Raw genomic sequence first — 7,739 nt, 5'->3', positions numbered from 1 at the left:
CCCCTGAAAACGTGAGGACACCACACCGAGAAGCCGATCGAATTCAGTGAAAATTGAAGCGAAGCAGTTCAGTAGCAGTTTTTACACCCGTTCAGTTCCCACGGGGTCGCACACGATGGGACGCACAGGAATTACCGATTGGGGTGGGGATAAGGACCCCTAACAAGAAGTGCAATTGACAAATTTCGGATCTTACCCCCGGCAAGGTTAGTGCTGAACGAAAGTGAAAATTTTCCGGATTGTTTCGTTCCATTCCGTTCCAAACTCCAACACGCCCGTTCGCATCGCAGCAAACGTTGATTTAGAAAGTGATTTTTAGAGCACTTCGTCTTCGGCGAAAAAAAAGAAGCCAAACGTGAAGGCCTCCAGTTTGCAGTGTGCGAATTAATAGAAGAAGTAACTGCAGTAAAAAAAAACCTCGCGAATAGAGAAGGAAAGTGATTGAAAATGAATCTGTGAGTTAAACGCCAAGCATTGCCTGCGATTTCTGGCCAACAATAAGAGGATTATTATCGCGAGATATCGAGCTGCTGCACTCAGCCCGGAGCGGGAAGAGAAATGGAAGAAAATTTGAAAATTAAGTTCAGTGGTTGAGATACAAGTGGAATACCGGAGGAAAAGAAATAAACAAAAGTGATAATAAAAAAAGCAACAGGAAAACCCCCAAAGTGTTAAGTGCACGCGTTCAATTGCATTCTCAATTTTTCTGAATGGAAATTTTACCTGTCCGGCGCAGCCGCCAAGGAGAAAAATTATCATACGCTATTGATGATCTTTTGGAAAAAAAATTGAAAGTGTTACACACGCATACGTACCTGCTACCTACCGACCGACTGTGTGTGTGTTTTGTGTAGATGCGAAAAGAGATCACGCGAAAGAGATTGTAAAAGTGGATTAAACACATCGGCCGTGGGCAAAAGTGATTGTGTGAAGTGCTGAAGGAGTGTAAAATTAGCGGTAATTTACCGACCAAAGGCGAGTGTTTGAAAGCAACAACAACAACAACAACAACAAATAGTGAGTGTGAAAAGTCGTGACACCAAGTCCAAGTAGAAAACAACCATAACGGTGACATACAAGTTGACAAATTGCGAAAAGTACGCCTCTTGACACTGGCTCGAAGGAAGAGGACCGCTTGGATTAGCAGTCGAAACCCCATCATCGTCATCATCTTCTGTTCCGGATCGGTCGAAAGGGTGCCATAAGGTGCCCCTATAGACACAGACAGAGCCAGCTTCGCACATTGGCGCACATCGTGTCAGCCGCCAATGCTGATTGTCAAGGTAAAAAATTTAATCGCATATTAATCGGTTTCGGTTATACGGGTTTTACAATAGTAAACGACGCAACACGTGGATGTCCTTTCCGACCGAACAACGGCGGTTGTTCAATTGTACCTTGTACGAATACGGGAAAATTGTAGTACTTCAGGGTGGAGTTTTCCATTAACTGAGACTTCGTTGTATCAAAATCTCATTGTTTCTGACGAAAGTTGAACATTCTTATTGGATTGCCGTTTCTTCCAATCGAACGTGCTGGGAAAAATAGAACCGAGAATGTGTGTACTTACGAAGTACGAAGTGACATCCGATCCAACAACGGGTGAACTTTGTTCTCGCGGGATTAACGGTACATTCACCAACTATACTGACGGACTGCCGATCGGCAACGCTAAATGGGTCGTCGGGTTCTGTTTGCTGTGCCTTGCCTCTGCCTGTGCGTGTCTGACGACAGTAAGTGTGGTGACATTGATTGTTCGTGAGATTGAATTGGACCGACCGAGGGCAGTAGTAGAATGAACACACAAAATAGCTTCTAAAGCGGATTCTATGCTCTAAGCTGTTAATTTTGTATGATTTTATATAGCCCGAGCGATTATACAAACGTGTGATATAGTTAGGTAATTGCTCATGAAAATCTGTTTTCTCTGTTGTTTTGCAATTTGTAGTACTGATTTAGTTTAAGACGCATTATTCATATTACGCAGTAGAATTGCTATCATGAATCAATAGCAATTCAAAATCTTTAAGGAATATTTAAGACTCGAATGTTCTGAAAATACCCAGAATTTTTTCAATTTTTTTGTTATGTAATTGATGCAAATTTATGGATTTGCTGCATCATATGTAGTAATGAAAGCTTTATCTGTATTTAATCTACATAGCAAACAGTTATTTAGCAATTGTTTGTTAAAATGTTGTATTTTTGTTCCTCTTTACAAAGAGTGGTGGTTAAGGTTCCTCCTTCTGAGCAAAGGTAATCCCAAAAACTACCGCTTTTGTCAAACTTTCTTTAAAAATTCATGTCATTGGAATCACTGAACCGATTTTAGTGATTTTGGTATTAAATGACATTATTTTACCTTTATTTTTTATAGAGCTTTTCAGAAAAAAAACCCATAGGACTGAAGCTCAAAGTTTTCTATGATTGCCTAAATTGATAAATCAAAGATATTCGTTTATATTTTTATTAAAAACCCGTTTCGTTTCAATTAAAACATCCGAATTTTTCACAAACACTGAAATCAATTTTCATGTGATTTTTACTTGATTAGGCCATTGAAAATAATTTCAAAAGTTTTTGACACTACATCCCACCCCCGCTTGGAAATTGGCAATTTTTTGTTTTCATAAAATCAATTGTCTGTGGGTTCTACATCCTGAAAAACTCGAAAAATGAGTTTACGAGTTAAGCTAATGCTTCTAGCACGAAACAGAAATGGAAATTCGAACAACGGAATTTCCGAAAATCGGCCGAAAAAATTTTCTTTCGTTTTTGTCTTTTTTCGTAGATTTTTGCATGGAAAATAGTAACGTATATATTAAAAGCAAGAATAGATTTGGTTTTTACGTTTAAACTTTAAGTAAAAATGCCTAAAATCAATTTTTTTTGCACGATTAAAGAAATCTCTTTACTTTTTATTCGATCCCCCTTCAGTGGCCCAACACCGGAAGGACAAAAACTTTATAAAATATTTGTAATGGCCTTATTTTTACGTAAAATTCGGAATTTACGCAGTTTTTTGCGCGAATTTCGAAATGTACGCGATTTTGATTCAGACGGAACGCACCCTTCGCGTAAGGAGCGGCTTGAGTGTGTAGAAAATGAGGGTCTCTTTGATCAACATACAATTAGAACACGAAAAAACAAAAAAAACTGTTTTTGAGACTATAAAGGAGTTTGAGTGTGTGTTCAATGTATTTTTTGTAAAGCCTTTTGAAATGCTTTTCATTTAATACCAAAATCATTAAAATCGACTTAATCTGCCGATCTGCAGTGAGCATGGCCTTGTGACAGATAAAACCTATGGCTAACAGTGTGGTTCAGAATTTGATCGCTAGGTGACATTGGTGCTATATTACTTGGCTGTATAGTATTGCGAATTAATGTGACTAGTTTTATATTGTGAAAATAACGAAGACGACGGCCTCTTATTGAAACAATACGTTCATACGCAATGAAAAAATCAAAACAAAAAGCACACTGGCATCACCTAGTGATTAAATACTGTGCTAACCTGTCTATCATAGAATGAATCTAGTCCATCTGACCAACCTTGCTGGTCACAAGAAACTTGCATGTCATCAACAGGTTTAACTGCGACCGATATTTATAAAATGCTGCACATACACCATCTGGTGGATGAATTGGATGAATTGTGAACTGTTCGCTAAGGTTTTTTTCTGCCATCGGACTATGTTCACTTCATACTTTGCTCATCTAATCAACTTTAGCGAAAAGAAGAACGATTTATCACGTATTGAACCCAAATATTTGAGACCAAAAACGATAGATTTTTTCCAGATAAACGCCACCTGGCGAGCAAATCCTGTAAAATGCCACACGTAACTTCGAAGATCCTGTTCGCGTATATTTTTGTAGAAGCAAGCATCGTTCTAGGTGGTACGGATTTCGAGATATAAACGTCACAAATCTAAAAAAATTCGATTTTTTTCCGATTTATTTTTAATAAAACCCTTCCTTGTAAAGGGGCCTTCCCGCTATGTCACCATTCATAATTTGATCATTTAGCCCATTAAATTACCTTTATAAAACACCTGAAAATTCAATAATCGATTTATTTTTCGCTGAAATATAGCAGTTTGAATTCTGGGATCAAATTATACAGGCAACGTAATTTTTTTATACAGACAGATGGTTAAATGTGTTTACATGCACAGGCAAGAATTTATCTTTTACCAGAAATTGAGTTGTTGCTATAATTCCTTTAAAAACACGAAATAAAATGTGGATCGTGTTCAGCTATAACGAAGAGGGTCAGCCTATGACAGGTCAAATTTTTTTAGCTATTCAGAAATAATATAAAAAAAATGAATTTATTCGTTCTACATTCGATTAGAATACCAAAGAACAATATTTTTGCGATCATAAAAAATCTATGAGATTCAGTCCCATATGTTTGTGTATGGGTGTGCCTATCGCAGAGCCGCTTATGCCCGATCACATGCATTTTGTGTATTATCAGAATGTCAGAGGTTTGCAGACTGAAATTGCTCGTTAACTAGCTGTGAGTATGACATACTTGTATTCACGGAAACGTGGCGGCGGGCTGATAATGGCAACAATGAAAAACGCTATATTGCGTTATGACCGGATGCCACCATCCAGTGCAGGAATTCTAGAATTTTGTTAAGAAATGGTCCACAGTCGCAGGGGCGGCATTTGCCCGGTGGGCCTCAGTAAAAATTTCGTTGTTACACACAATGAGATTTTCCAAAATTTTTATTTCGGTTAAACTCTTTCTACGACTATCGAATGTTCAATTGCTGGGGCCCAAGGGCGTAGCCAGAAAAGTTTCTTGGGGGGGGGGGGGCTGGTTTACAAAAAAAAATCGAATATAGCCTAAACTTATGCAGTTTATTCAAGAAATGGAGAATTATTTTCAGTTAAAAGCTATTCATTTGACAAAAAAATCGAATTAAAATAAAATAAGAGAAATGTTAAAATTTTGCTTTTAAGTTGGCATCGAGGCATGTTGTGTATTCGAATCTCGGCTGGGAGAGGCTGTAAGAGTCCATAGGATCGAGTCCCTTCGAGACGCGGCCAGGGTCGAAACAAGCTGACAACTTATCCTGCATGCTTTTCAAGATCACTCTTGAGGGGGTAATTCGACAAGCAGATATCCAATCGAGAAGTATAATTTTCAGTAATTGTAGCAAACTACGCAGGCTTTGCGCTTTGATATTAAAGCCAGAAACATTATCACGGCGGAGGCCATTTACGCTAGACTGAAAGTAGAGTCCAGGAGGATTGAGCATAGAATAAATGCGTCGAAGACAAAATACATACATGATAGAGGTCCAAACGAGACCAACGCGCGCTTTTCGCGGACGGTAATTGTTGACAACGACGAACCAGAAGTGGTAGATTTGTGGGATCGCTGGTGACCGCGGACAGCAACACAAAACAAAGGAGGAGATCCAGCGACGTATTCAAGCAGGATATCGAGTCTACTTTGCCCTTCGCAATACGGTACGACCAAGAGGCATAAGCCGCCGTACGAAGCTGACAATGTACAAACCCCCTACTAGACCGATAGTTTTTAGGGATTTAACAATGCGCACTGAGGACATACACGCCCTTGCGGACGATATGTGGCGGAGTACAAGCTGGAAGTGAAGAGTGACGCAGGTGCATGAATCAAAGGACTCTACTTGAGGAGACTACCAATGGTTTTGGCAATAGTCAGCAAGCTACGGTGAACAGGATACGTCGTAAGGAAAACAATTATATTCAACAACCCCACCGTCACCCAGAACAGAGCGACTCAACGTGCGATATGGCTTGACCAAGTCTAACCGACATTTTTTATTTTTTAAAAAGAAAAAAAATCTACAAGTTCAGAAACGCCTGCGAAATGAGCGACGAGTAACCCTAAATCAAGTTGAATGAAGCTTAAAACAGCACGAACCATCCCGACTCTAAGCTGCTGACGAGGATCGTACAACCAGCCCTGTAAATTTTCTTGTGCTCTAAACTAGAACCCGGCATAGTCGAAACAAATAAATGAAGCTGACTTTCTCTCAAATTCGCATCATACATGAAGCGACTGGTTTCATTTATTGAACAGAACGTTTCAAGCAAGCTTTAGCTGAAGTTGGTGACTGTTCCAAGTGACGACAACTGAAAGTCAAGCACGAAAATTGAATATTACATGCGTGGACATACATATAGGAAATGTTACGCAAATTCACTTCATTTGCGTTAAAAGTTACTGAACTTCTACTGAATATTTGATAGAAAAGTGAAAATGAAACTTTAAAACCGATCGTCATGCTGAAGTGAAACCCGTTTTACTGACACTGATTGAAGAAGCTTCATTGCTTCATTGTCGAGTGACGATTTGCAATTGAAAGTGACGTTGTCGGGTCCTGCTCTAAACTGATGGTTGTGAAATTTCAAGCTTGAAAGTGTAGAACAAATTTTCTTCTGGGGGGGGTTTGAACCCCCAAAACCCCCCCAGTCGCTACGCCCATGCTGGGGCCCCATAATTTATGAAATCAACCGATTTGAAGATAGTAAATTCAGCTTCAAATGGGGGCCCCGAACTTTGAACCAAAATTTCTCTTTCAATTGAACTTTTTCTACGACTCACGAATGTTCAATTGCGGGGGCCCCATAATTCATGAAATTATTTAAGTTGAGCTGATGGGGTCCAAGCTCCGAAAATATTACCAGCTTTAATTCTGGGTATTTAAAAGTAGAATTGTATTCCATCCGCAGTTATTTGACTACTTATAATATTGAACTGTCGGCTTAAGCTCCATACTCAGTTTACCTTAGTGACGACAGTCCGTTATCGATCCAGCACCGAATGAATTATGGTCCTACAGTACTCAATCCTGGGCTACCTTTCTTCAAACCCCTCGAACACCAGCTGAACGTGCATCATCCTCGATAGCACACATCTATCAGTTCCGATGTCTGCTTCGAAGTCTACGGTCTCTTCTTGATTCTCTACATAAAATAAACTACGCAGCTCTTTCGTCGGGCATTCTAGCCACGTGACCAGCCCAGCGCAGTCTGCCACACTGTACTATCTTCATTATAATAGCATATTTGCATTCTTAATATAGCTCGTGGTTCATGCGTCTGCGCTACACTCCATTTTGGATTTTGCCAAATTTTACGTTAAAACCTCAAGCATTCGTCGATCAGCTTCTTTTAGCGTCCATGATTCATGTCCGTAAAGGGCCACCGAGAGGATTAGTGTTTTCTAGAGCGTCAGTTTTATGTGAATTTGCAAACCACGGGACTTCAGCTACAAAATGTAATGCCTGCGTAAAGGCCAATTCGCAGCTGCAATTAGTCGTTTTACTTTGCGACTTACATCGTTGTCACATGTCACGAGCATACCAAAATATATTCAGTTCCTCTTCGACACCAACACCATTTGGATTTCCACGCCATGTACTTCGTTTTGACGGTGTTAATGTAAGTCCCAATTTCTCAATAAATGACCTAAAGGCTTCTTTCGCTGCTCTACTTTTGATTTCGGTGATATCAACGTCATCCGCAAAATCAAAAAGCACGTGAGGTCTCATCTGCTATTCTGACTCATAATTTTTACTCATCCAGCGTCACACGAATCAACGTAATTAGTTCTGTGGGAAAACCATGTCCTAGCGTTAACTGTCACAGCTCATTTCGTTTGACTGAATCGTATGCCGCCTTGAAATCCATAAAAATATGAGTCTGCAAGTTGTACCCCCGGAACT

At 39.7% G+C, this 7,739-nt stretch overlaps 1 protein-coding gene across 1 annotated transcript in view; it reads left to right on the top strand.

Annotated features, from left to right (window-relative positions):
• Positions 1-677: 677 nt before the first annotated feature.
• Positions 678-7,739, top strand: part of LOC128736710 (ecdysone-induced protein 74EF-like) — a 233,094-nt gene continuing 226,032 nt past the window's right edge. The window contains exon 1 of the mRNA XM_053831198.1: positions 678-1,283. The gene's annotated coding sequence lies outside the window, so the exon portion shown is untranslated. The remainder of the gene's footprint in view (positions 1,284-7,739) is intronic.

This window comes from Sabethes cyaneus, chromosome 2 (genome assembly GCF_943734655.1).
Source record: "Sabethes cyaneus chromosome 2, idSabCyanKW18_F2, whole genome shotgun sequence".
NCBI classification, from domain to species: Eukaryota; Metazoa; Arthropoda; class Insecta; order Diptera; family Culicidae; genus Sabethes; species Sabethes cyaneus.
Note: the sequence above shows the minus strand (reverse complement) of the source record. Positions and strands in the feature narration are given on the sequence as shown.